This window comes from Enoplosus armatus, chromosome 19, assembly GCF_043641665.1.
Source record: "Enoplosus armatus isolate fEnoArm2 chromosome 19, fEnoArm2.hap1, whole genome shotgun sequence".
Taxonomy (NCBI): Eukaryota; Metazoa; Chordata; class Actinopteri; order Centrarchiformes; family Enoplosidae; genus Enoplosus; species Enoplosus armatus.
In genome coordinates, this window is record NC_092198.1 from 20,371,964 (window position 1) to 20,384,299 (window position 12,336).

Below are 12,336 nucleotides of genomic sequence, written 5' to 3' on the forward strand. Positions count from 1 at the left end.
GTATGCAGGCAGGGTGGCTGGTGGGCTAGGTGCTTCCCAGTTGAAGTTGGATGCTGGGGCTTGGTATTGCAATCCTTGGCCAGACCCTTGAGATGGCTGTGCCTCAAGAGAGGATAACCATGGTGCAAGTGGTTAGCTAGCTTCAGGTGGTGTGCAGCCATCCACTGAGCACAATCTTTAGCACTGTGCACACAATAGAGTAGGGATTGATAAGAAAGACAACAGATGGAGACTATTAAAGTCCCTCATACTTCCATGCAGAAAAAAAAAAAATATATACAATAACAGTGTATATGTATGTGTGTGTATATATATGTACATATATGTATTGCGCTGGTAATAGAAAGTCTGACATTCAGAGGGAGAAGTTGAACAGTTTGATGGCCACAGACAGCTTCAGACCTGATGTTGTTCTTGTGTTCGAAACCTCCACGTAAGTCATCCTGCTGGAGGTAACAATCCCTTGGGAAGCTCGCTTGGACAAGGCCTTCAAGTACGATGGGGCTGGTTGGTATGCAGGCAGGGTGGCTGGTGGGCTAGGTGCTTCCCAGTTGAAGTTGGATGCTGGGGCTTTGTCTTGCAATCCTTGGCCAGACCCTTGAGATGGCTGTGTGTGTCCTCAGCTGGGTCTCCTGGAGGAGGCTGTATGATGTTGACCCGAAACATCTAATGATTTCTTCTTTAGCACTGTGCACACAATAGAGTAGGACTTGGTAAGAAAGACAACAGATAGGGACTATTAACGCCCCTCATACTTCCATGCAGAACAAACAAGATATATACAATGACCACTCTGTGCACATACTGTGGTCTGCCAGTCAGGAGTTTCCATTCCAGCTTCCTCCTGTACTTCTCCTTGGCCTCCTTGATCTCCACCTTCAGTTCCCCCTGAATCGTTCTCACCCCCTCCCTGTTGCCACCTCTGAAAGCCCTCTTCTTTGCATTCAGGATGGCCTTGATGTCCTTTGTCACCCATGGCTTGTTGTTTGAATGACAATGAACAGTCCTTGCTGGGACAGTGGAGTCTGCACAGAAGTTGATGTAATCTGTGCTGCACTCTGTGAGCCCATCAATGTCTTGTGGCTCACAGAGCGCTTGCCAGTCAGTCACCTCAAAACATTGCTGAAATGTCTCATAAGCCAGTGAGGTTGTGGTCTGACCTACCTAGGGGGGTGGGCGGAGGGCTGTATGCATCCTTCACCTTAGCATACCCTGGACAGCAGGTCCAGGGTCCTCTCCTCTCTAAGAGGATAGGAAATGGGGGATTAGCTCAAATGGTAGAGCGCTCGCTTAGCATGCGAGAAGTAGCGGGATCGATGCCCGCATCCTCCAAGTTAAGTGTTTCTGATTCTGACACATAGCTTACAGGAAATCCTTTTCTGTAGTGAAGGTCATTAAAGAAACCATCTGTGCGTGAAGCAAGCGGTGGCATCAGCGCTGGGGAGCAGCCAGCATCCTAGGGATCTGCAGGAACCTCTGCAAGTTCCCTCAGCACATCGTGTTCAACACCTGCAGACCTGATGTAGTTCTTGTGTTCGAAACCTCCACGTAAGTCATCCTAGCTCGCTTGGACAAGGCCTTAAAGTACGATGGGGCTGGTTGGTATGCAGACAGGGTGGCTAGTGGGCTAGGTGCTTCCCCGTTGAAGTAGGATGCTGGGGCTTTGTATTGCAATCCTTGGCCAGACCCTTGAGATGGCTGTGGCTCAAGAGAGGATAACCATGGTGCAAGTGGTTAGCTAGCCATCTGGACACAAGCTGATGTCTGATCAGCCTCAGGTGGGTCTCCTGGAGGAGGCTGTATCATGACCCGAAACAAATGATGATTCTAGGAACATCATTGAAGATGTATCCAGAGGCATCGGTAGATGTATTGCTCCTCCCATGAATCATGAAGTATATACAGTGGGGTCCAAAGAAGAAGAAATATTTTGATTCTTTCACGTTGATTCTAAATATGGCTGCGCCTCAAGTTTCCAGCACATCAATGATTGCCTGAATTTTCAGTGAATTAAGTATATCAGAGCTTAGACTTGACCTCCAGTTTGTGTTTTATAATGGTTTAAACAGCACATAAGTTACAAAAAAACAACAAGTATTACTCATTTTCACAGTCATCAACATGACGTCTAAAAGGTTGCAGGACATCTGTGAGAGTTGACGAGTCATTTTCTGGGATCATTTTACTTCCTGTGTACTCATTCCCACCTGTCGTGACTGAATAGTTTCTACACGACTTACCAAATCTGAGTGTGTAGACAATCCACCTTTTCTAGAAAAAAAAAGGTACCATTTTTACCATTAATCTTGTTAGTGTTTCACTGAAATGGATGCAAAAATGTACAACCAGTTCCAGCTTTTTTTTGCCTTGGTAAGATAGTGATAGATTGGAGAAAGGCAGGAAATGTGCCACAGAGGCGCCCCCCAACTTCAGCTTTAGGTTAATCTCTGTGTAGCATTCCTGTTTACACGACAGTGACTACGCAGAGAGGAATCTTGTTTAAAAACCCATCTAAGTACTCACGCTCTGATCCGGATGGTGAAGGCTAGCCTGTTCTTAGCAGAAGGCAGAGGGGCAGGTGGCCTGTGCTCAGCTCTCCAGATGCAAGTCTCATCAGGATGCTTCTTGTGACCGTCTGTCTAGAGGTCTTCCAAACGCTTGAACTTTAATGATTTGCCTTTTGATACCTAGACATAGAAATACACACAGGATTTTACAGCAGCACAAATAAGCAAGCAGGACTATTGACGTCCCTCATACTCCCATATTGCCTAGTTTTCTTCTTCTTTCTGCTGTATTACCTTTGTCTGCCTTGGTGAATAATCAGGAACTGGTAGAAAAGTCAAATCTCCCCGTCGGGGAATCGAACCCCGGTCTTCCGCGTGACAGGCGGAGATACTGTCCACTATACTAACGAGGAATGATGCAAGGACATCAACATGCCTCCCCAGCGAAGAAGCAGCTCAGTGTTGTGGAGGTTGAGCAGCCACCTTGCTTTCAGACTGGGGAAAAGACAGAAATAATTCAGTGTCATCTGCATAGCTGTGGATTCCACTTTTTTTTTTCAATAAAGATGCCTAACTGTCATCTCAAGGTAGAGGCCTGGGTGAAAATGCCTGTCACTCTCGGGTGTCGCGCATGCGCGTGAAAGCTGCTTTTCAACAGTTTCCGTAGTGTAGTGGTTATCACGTTCGCCTCACACGCGAAAGGTCCCCGGTTCGAAACCGGGCGGAAACACTATTCTTTACTGTTCGCTCCTGGTATTACGTTAAATGTATTTAGCTGATGCTTTCATCCACAGTGACTTACAAATAGTACATTCAACCATGTGGATACAACCCAAGAATTGGAGGAATCATGCAAGTACATCAACTTCATCAAATATGCTGAACTGCTTCAAGTGCTACTTCAGAAACAATAAGAGGTGACACATGCAGGCACACCAGCCAGGAGCGAGTTTCAGTAATCTGGGTGAGGAACGGATGTATCCTCCTGATGAATGACTTTGCAGGAGTGGGTCGTTGCAGCCAGGTTGGCAACGAAGGATAGCTGGTCATTCAGTGTCGCAAAACCGAAGTACATACCAAACCCTGAATTTTTTGATGTCTAAAAAAGAATTCTTTGTTGCTTGTGTTAGTTACACATCTTACTGTCCACTATACAAAGGAGGACGGTTCCACACTGGTTTTTGGCCCTTTTCGACGAGAATCGCCAGGTGCTTTAGCTGCGCACTAAGCCAGGAGCGAGTTCCAGTAGTCTAGGTGCGAGATGACAAGAGCCTGGACCAGCACCTGCGGTGCCTCCTGGGTGAGGAACGCATGTATCTTCCCGATGCTGTGGAGAATGAATTTTCTGGAGTGGGTCGTAGCAGCCAGGTTGGCAGATGCCTTCCCTGGGAGGAAGAGCAGCTCAGTGTTGTGGAGGTTGAGCTGCCGGCGGGCTGTGTGCAGACATCCACTGAGAGATGCCTGCAAGACACGCAGAAATTGGTGCTGCCACCTTGGTTTCCGACCGGGGAAAAGACAGAAATAATTCAGCTGTGGTAAGTAAAGCCATGTGAGTGAATGACAGGCGCAAGCACAATGTTTAGCACTGTGCACACCAGTGTTTCCCATACATAGGCTATACTTGAGCGGCCCGCCCAGATAGATCATGTCCTGCCCATGGAAATAAAATCCGGATTCCACATTTTTTTTTTCAATAAAGATGCCTAACTGTCATCTCAAGGCAGATGGCCCAGGTGAACATGCCCGTCACTCTCGGGTGTCGCGCATGCGGGTGAAAGCTGCTTTTCAACAGTTTCCGTAGTGTAGTGGTTATCACGTTCGCCTAACACGCGAAAGGCCCCCGGTTCGAAACCGGGCGGAAACATGACTCTTTGCTGTTCACTCTGATTATTACGTTAACTGCATTGAACTCAGCAACACACGCAGAGATTTTGACTGCCACATTTTCAGACCGGGGAAAGGACAGAATTAGTTCAACGTCTTCTGGATAGCTGTGGTATGCCAAGCCATGTGAGTGAATGAAAGACAGGGACAAACAACTTGACTCACACAGTCATGCTTTTATATTGCCTATTTCTGCATCGGCACTTCGCGGAGAGCAGAACAATGCTCCATGCTCCACGCTGTCACTCTCAGCCAGGAGCAGGTTTCAGTAGTCTAGGTGCGAGATGACAAGAGCCTGGACCAGAACTTGCGGTGCCTCCTGGGACAGGAATGGACGTATCCTCCTGATGCTGTGGAGAATGAATTTTTTGGAGTGGGTCGTCGCAGCCAGGTTGGCAGCGAAGGACAGCTGGTCATCCGGTGTCACACCCAGGGTCATTGCAGTCCAAGCTGTGGACGCCACAGAGTTCTCAATGGGAATGGAGAGGTCATGGATGGAAGATGCCTTCCCTGGAAGGAAGAGCATGGATGGGAGATGCCTTCCCTGGAAGAAAGAGAATGGGTGGGAGATGCCTTCCGTGGAAGGAAGAGCAGCTCAGTCTTGCCAAGGCTGAGCTTCAGGTGGTGTGCAGCCATCCACTGAGCACAATCTTTAGCACTGTGCACACAATAGAGTAGGGCTTGATAAGAAAGACAACAGATGGAGACTATTAACGTCCCTCACATTTCCACGCAGATAAAACAAAATATATACAATAACAGTGTATATGTATGTGTGTGTATATATATATGTACATATATGTATTGCGCTGGTAAAAAAAAAAAAGTCTGACATTCAGAGGGAGGAGTTGAACAGTTTGATGGCCACAGACAGCTTCAGACCTGATGTTGTTCTTGTGTTCGAAACCTCCACGCAAGTCATCCTGCTGGAGGTAACAATCCCTTGGGAAGCTCGCTTGGAGAAGGCCTTCAAGTACGATGGGGCTGGTTGGTATGCAGGCAGGGTGGCTGGTGGGCTAGGTGCTTCCCAGTTGAAGTTGGATGCTGGGGCTTTGTCTTGCAATCCTTGGCCAGACCCTTGAGATGGCTGTGTGTGTCCTCAGCTGGGTCTCCTGGAGGAGGCTGTATGATGTTGACCCGAAACATCTAATGATTTCTTCTTTAGCACTGTGCACACAATAGAGTAGGACTTGGTAAGAAAGACAACAGATAGGGACTATTAACGCCCCTCATACTTCCATGCAGAACAAACAAGATATATACAATGACCACTCTGTGCACATACTGTGGTCTGCCAGTCAGGAGTTTCCATTCCAGCTTCCTCCTGTACTTCTCCTTGGCCTCCTTGATCTCCACCTTCAGTTCCCCCTGAATCGTTCTCACCCCCTCCCTGTTGCCACCTCTGAAAGCCCTCTTCTTTGCATTCAGGATGGCCTTGATGTCCTTTGTCACCCATGGCTTGTTGTTTGAATGACAATGAACAGTCCTTGCTGGGACAGTGGAGTCTGCACAGAAGTTGATGTAATCTGTGCTGCACTCTGTGAGCCCATCAATGTCTTGTGGCTCACAGAGCGCTTGCCAGTCAGTCACCTCAAAACATTGCTGAAATGTCTCATAAGCCAGTGAGGTTGTGGTCTGACCTACCTAGGGGGGTGGGCGGAGGGCTGTATGCATCCTTCACCTTAGCATACCCTGGACAGCAGGTCCAGGGTCCTCTCCTCTCTAAGAGGATAGGAAATGGGGGATTAGCTCAAATGGTAGAGCGCTCGCTTAGCATGCGAGAAGTAGCGGGATCGATGCCCGCATCCTCCAAGTTAAGTGTTTCTGATTCTGACACATAGCTTACAGGAAATCCTTTTCTGTAGTGAAGGTCATTAAAGAAACCATCTGTGCGTGAAGCAAGCGGTGGCATCAGCGCTGGGGAGCAGCCAGCATCCTAGGGATCTGCAGGAACCTCTGCAAGTTCCCTCAGCACATCGTGTTCAACACCTGCAGACCTGATGTAGTTCTTGTGTTCGAAACCTCCACGTAAGTCATCCTAGCTCGCTTGGACAAGGCCTTAAAGTACGATGGGGCTGGTTGGTATGCAGACAGGGTGGCTAGTGGGCTAGGTGCTTCCCCGTTGAAGTAGGATGCTGGGGCTTTGTATTGCAAGATTGGCCAGACCCTTGAGATGGCTGTGGCTCAAGAGAGGATAACCATGGTGCAAGTGGTTAGCTAGCCATCTGGACACAAGCTGATGTCTGATCAGCCTCAGGTGGGTCTCCTGGAGGAGGCTGTATCATGACCCGAAACAAATGATGATTCTAGGAACATCATTGAAGATGTATCCAGAGGCATCGGTAGATGTATTGCTCCTCCCATGAATCATGAAGTATATACAGTGGGGTCCAAAGAAGAAGAAATATTTTGATTCTTTCACGTTGATTCTAAATATGGCTGCGCCTCAAGTTTCCAGCACATCAATGATTGCCTGAATTTTCAGTGAATTAAGTATATCAGAGCTTAGACTTGACCTCCAGTTTGTGTTTTATAATGGTTTAAACAGCACATAAGTTACAAAAAAACAACAAGTATTACTCATTTTCACAGTCATCAACATGACGTCTAAAAGGTTGCAGGACATCTGTGAGAGTTGACGAGTCATTTTCTGGGATCATTTTACTTCCTGTGTACTCATTCCCACCTGTCGTGACTGAATAGTTTCTACACGACTTACCAAATCTGAGTGTGTAGACAATCCACCTTTTCTAGAAAAAAAAAGGTACCATTTTTACCATTAATCTTGTTAGTGTTTCACTGAAATGGATGCAAAAATGTACAACCAGTTCCAGCTTTTTTTTGCCTTGGTAAGATAGTGATAGATTGGAGAAAGGCAGGAAATGTGCCACAGAGGCGCCCCCCAACTTCAGCTTTAGGTTAATCTCTGTGTAGCATTCCTGTTTACACGACAGTGACTACGCAGAGAGGAATCTTGTTTAAAAACCCATCTAAGTACTCACGCTCTGATCCGGATGGTGAAGGCTAGCCTGTTCTTAGCAGAAGGCAGAGGGGCAGGTGGCCTGTGCTCAGCTCTCCAGATGCAAGTCTCATCAGGATGCTTCTTGTGACCGTCTGTCTAGAGGTCTTCCAAACGCTTGAACTTTAATGATTTGCCTTTTGATACCTAGACATAGAAATACACACAGGATTTTACAGCAGCACAAATAAGCAAGCAGGACTATTGACGTCCCTCATACTCCCATATTGCCTAGTTTTCTTCTTCTTTCTGCTGTATTACCTTTGTCTGCCTTGGTGAATAATCAGGAACTGGTAGAAAAGTCAAATCTCCCCGTCGGGGAATCGAACCCCGGTCTTCCGCGTGACAGGCGGAGATACTGTCCACTATACTAACGAGGAATGATGCAAGGACATCAACATGCCTCCCGAGCGAAGAAGCAGCTCAGTGTTGTGGAGGTTGAGCAGCCACCTTGCTTTCAGACTGGGGAAAAGACAGAAATAATTCAGTGTCATCTGCATAGCTGTGGATTCCACTTTTTTTTTTCAATAAAGATGCCTAACTGTCATCTCAAGGTAGAGGCCTGGGTGAAAATGCCTGTCACTCTCGGGTGTCGCGCATGCGCGTGAAAGCTGCTTTTCAACAGTTTCCGTAGTGTAGTGGTTATCACGTTCGCCTCACACGCGAAAGGTCCCCGGTTCGAAACCGGGCGGAAACACTATTCTTTACTGTTCGCTCCTGGTATTACGTTAAATGTATTTAGCTGATGCTTTCATCCACAGTGACTTACAAATAGTACATTCAACCATGTGGATACAACCCAAGAATTGGAGGAATCATGCAAGTACATCAACTTCATCAAATATGCTGAACTGCTTCAAGTGCTACTTCAGAAACAATAAGAGGTGACACATGCAGGCACACCAGCCAGGAGCGAGTTTCAGTAATCTGGGTGAGGAACGGATGTATCCTCCTGATGAATGACTTTGCAGGAGTGGGTCGTTGCAGCCAGGTTGGCAACGAAGGATAGCTGGTCATTCAGTGTCGCAAAACCGAAGTACATACCAAACCCTGAATTTTTTGATGTCTAAAAAAGAATTCTTTGTTGCTTGTGTTAGTTACACATCTTACTGTCCACTATACAAAGGAGGACGGTTCCACACTGGTTTTTGGCCCTTTTCGACGAGAATCGCCAGGTGCTTTAGCTGCGCACTAAGCCAGGAGCGAGTTCCAGTAGTCTAGGTGCGAGATGACAAGAGCCTGGACCAGCACCTGCGGTGCCTCCTGGGTGAGGAACGCATGTATCTTCCCGATGCTGTGGAGAATGAATTTTCTGGAGTGGGTCGTAGCAGCCAGGTTGGCAGATGCCTTCCCTGGGAGGAAGAGCAGCTCAGTGTTGTGGAGGTTGAGCTGCCGGCGGGCTGTGTGCAGACATCCACTGAGAGATGCCTGCAAGACACGCAGAAATTGGTGCTGCCACCTTGGTTTCCGACCGGGGAAAAGACAGAAATAATTCAGCTGTGGTAAGTAAAGCCATGTGAGTGAATGACAGGCGCAAGCACAATGTTTAGCACTGTGCACACCAGTGTTTCCCATACATAGGCTATACTTGAGCGGCCCGCCCAGATAGATCATGTCCTGCCCATGGAAATAAAATCCGGATTCCACATTTTTTTTTTCAATAAAGATGCCTAACTGTCATCTCAAGGCAGATGGCCCAGGTGAACATGCCCGTCACTCTCGGGTGTCGCGCATGCGGGTGAAAGCTGCTTTTCAACAGTTTCCGTAGTGTAGTGGTTATCACGTTCGCCTAACACGCGAAAGGCCCCCGGTTCGAAACCGGGCGGAAACATGACTCTTTGCTGTTCACTCTGATTATTACGTTAACTGCATTGAACTCAGCAACACACGCAGAGATTTTGACTGCCACATTTTCAGACCGGGGAAAGGACAGAATTAGTTCAACGTCTTCTGGATAGCTGTGGTATGCCAAGCCATGTGAGTGAATGAAAGACAGGGACAAACAACTTGACTCACACAGTCATGCTTTTATATTGCCTATTTCTGCATCGGCACTTCGCGGAGAGCAGAACAATGCTCCATGCTCCACGCTGTCACTCTCAGCCAGGAGCAGGTTTCAGTAGTCTAGGTGCGAGATGACAAGAGCCTGGACCAGAACTTGCGGTGCCTCCTGGGACAGGAATGGACGTATCCTCCTGATGCTGTGGAGAATGAATTTTTTGGAGTGGGTCGTCGCAGCCAGGTTGGCAGCGAAGGACAGCTGGTCATCCGGTGTCACACCCAGGGTCATTGCAGTCCAAGCTGTGGACGCCACAGAGTTCTCAATGGGAATGGAGAGGTCATGGATGGAAGATGCCTTCCCTGGAAGGAAGAGCATGGATGGGAGATGCCTTCCCTGGAAGAAAGAGAATGGGTGGGAGATGCCTTCCGTGGAAGGAAGAGCAGCTCAGTCTTGCCAAGGCTGAGCTTCAGGTGGTGTGCAGCCATCCACTGAGCACAATCTTTAGCACTGTGCACACAATAGAGTAGGGCTTGATAAGAAAGACAACAGATGGAGACTATTAACGTCCCTCACATTTCCACGCAGATAAAACAAAATATATACAATAACAGTGTATATGTATGTGTGTGTATATATATATGTACATATATGTATTGCGCTGGTAAAAAAAAAAAAGTCTGACATTCAGAGGGAGGAGTTGAACAGTTTGATGGCCACAGACAGCTTCAGACCTGATGTTGTTCTTGTGTTCGAAACCTCCACGCAAGTCATCCTGCTGGAGGTAACAATCCCTTGGGAAGCTCGCTTGGAGAAGGCCTTCAAGTACGATGGGGCTGGTTGGTATGCAGGCAGGGTGGCTGGTGGGCTAGGTGCTTCCCAGTTGAAGTTGGATGCTGGGGCTTTGTCTTGCAATCCTTGGCCAGACCCTTGAGATGGCTGTGTGTGTCCTCAGCTGGGTCTCCTGGAGGAGGCTGTATGATGTTGACCCGAAACATCTAATGATTTCTTCTTTAGCACTGTGCACACAATAGAGTAGGACTTGGTAAGAAAGACAACAGATAGGGACTATTAACGCCCCTCATACTTCCATGCAGAACAAACAAGATATATACAATGACCACTCTGTGCACATACTGTGGTCTGCCAGTCAGGAGTTTCCATTCCAGCTTCCTCCTGTACTTCTCCTTGGCCTCCTTGATCTCCACCTTCAGTTCCCCCTGAATCGTTCTCACCCCCTCCCTGTTGCCACCTCTGAAAGCCCTCTTCTTTGCATTCAGGATGGCCTTGATGTCCTTTGTCACCCATGGCTTGTTGTTTGAATGACAATGAACAGTCCTTGCTGGGACAGTGGAGTCTGCACAGAAGTTGATGTAATCTGTGCTGCACTCTGTGAGCCCATCAATGTCTTGTGGCTCACAGAGCGCTTGCCAGTCAGTCACCTCAAAACATTGCTGAAATGTCTCATAAGCCAGTGAGGTTGTGGTCTGACCTACCTAGGGGGGTGGGCGGAGGGCTGTATGCATCCTTCACCTTAGCATACCCTGGACAGCAGGTCCAGGGTCCTCTCCTCTCTAAGAGGATAGGAAATGGGGGATTAGCTCAAATGGTAGAGCGCTCGCTTAGCATGCGAGAAGTAGCGGGATCGATGCCCGCATCCTCCAAGTTAAGTGTTTCTGATTCTGACACATAGCTTACAGGAAATCCTTTTCTGTAGTGAAGGTCATTAAAGAAACCATCTGTGCGTGAAGCAAGCGGTGGCATCAGCGCTGGGGAGCAGCCAGCATCCTAGGGATCTGCAGGAACCTCTGCAAGTTCCCTCAGCACATCGTGTTCAACACCTGCAGACCTGATGTAGTTCTTGTGTTCGAAACCTCCACGTAAGTCATCCTAGCTCGCTTGGACAAGGCCTTAAAGTACGATGGGGCTGGTTGGTATGCAGACAGGGTGGCTAGTGGGCTAGGTGCTTCCCCGTTGAAGTAGGATGCTGGGGCTTTGTATTGCAAGATTGGCCAGACCCTTGAGATGGCTGTGGCTCAAGAGAGGATAACCATGGTGCAAGTGGTTAGCTAGCCATCTGGACACAAGCTGATGTCTGATCAGCCTCAGGTGGGTCTCCTGGAGGAGGCTGTATCATGACCCGAAACAAATGATGATTCTAGGAACATCATTGAAGATGTATCCAGAGGCATCGGTAGATGTATTGCTCCTCCCATGAATCATGAAGTATATACAGTGGGGTCCAAAGAAGAAGAAATATTTTGATTCTTTCACGTTGATTCTAAATATGGCTGCGCCTCAAGTTTCCAGCACATCAATGATTGCCTGAATTTTCAGTGAATTAAGTATATCAGAGCTTAGACTTGACCTCCAGTTTGTGTTTTATAATGGTTTAAACAGCACATAAGTTACAAAAAAACAACAAGTATTACTCATTTTCACAGTCATCAACATGACGTCTAAAAGGTTGCAGGACATCTGTGAGAGTTGACGAGTCATTTTCTGGGATCATTTTACTTCCTGTGTACTCATTCCCACCTGTCGTGACTGAATAGTTTCTACACGACTTACCAAATCTGAGTGTGTAGACAATCCACCTTTTCTAGAAAAAAAAAGGTACCATTTTTACCATTAATCTTGTTAGTGTTTCACTGAAATGGATGCAAAAATGTACAACCAGTTCCAGCTTTTTTTTGCCTTGGTAAGATAGTGATAGATTGGAGAAAGGCAGGAAATGTGCCACAGAGGCGCCCCCCAACTTCAGCTTTAGGTTAATCTCTGTGTAGCATTCCTGTTTACACGACAGTGACTACGCAGAGAGGAATCTTGTTTAAAAACCCATCTAAGTACTCACGCTCTGATCCGGATGGTGAAGGCTAGCCTGTTCTTAGCAGAAGGCAGAGGGGCAGGTGGCCTGTGCTCAGCTC

At 47.5% G+C, this 12,336-nt stretch overlaps 6 non-coding genes across 6 annotated transcripts; 4 read left to right on the forward strand and 2 right to left on the reverse strand.

Annotated features, from left to right (window-relative positions):
• Positions 1-2,848: 2,848 nt before the first annotated feature.
• Positions 2,849-2,920, reverse strand: trnad-guc (transfer RNA aspartic acid (anticodon GUC)). The gene has a single exon. It is a non-coding gene; the product is annotated as a tRNA-Asp (tRNA).
• Positions 2,921-3,164: 244 nt separating this feature from the next.
• Positions 3,165-3,237, forward strand: trnav-cac (transfer RNA valine (anticodon CAC)). Its single transcript has one exon. It is a non-coding gene; the product is annotated as a tRNA-Val (tRNA).
• Positions 3,238-4,298: 1,061 nt separating this feature from the next.
• Positions 4,299-4,371, forward strand: trnav-aac (transfer RNA valine (anticodon AAC)). The gene has a single exon. It is a non-coding gene; the product is annotated as a tRNA-Val (tRNA).
• Positions 4,372-7,718: 3,347 nt separating this feature from the next.
• On the reverse strand, positions 7,719-7,790 carry trnad-guc (transfer RNA aspartic acid (anticodon GUC)). The gene has a single exon. It is a non-coding gene; the product is annotated as a tRNA-Asp (tRNA).
• Positions 7,791-8,034: 244 nt separating this feature from the next.
• trnav-cac (transfer RNA valine (anticodon CAC)) lies at positions 8,035-8,107 on the forward strand. Its single transcript has one exon. It is a non-coding gene; the product is annotated as a tRNA-Val (tRNA).
• Positions 8,108-9,168: 1,061 nt separating this feature from the next.
• trnav-aac (transfer RNA valine (anticodon AAC)) lies at positions 9,169-9,241 on the forward strand. Its single transcript has one exon. It is a non-coding gene; the product is annotated as a tRNA-Val (tRNA).
• The last annotated feature ends 3,095 nt before the right edge of the window (positions 9,242-12,336 follow it).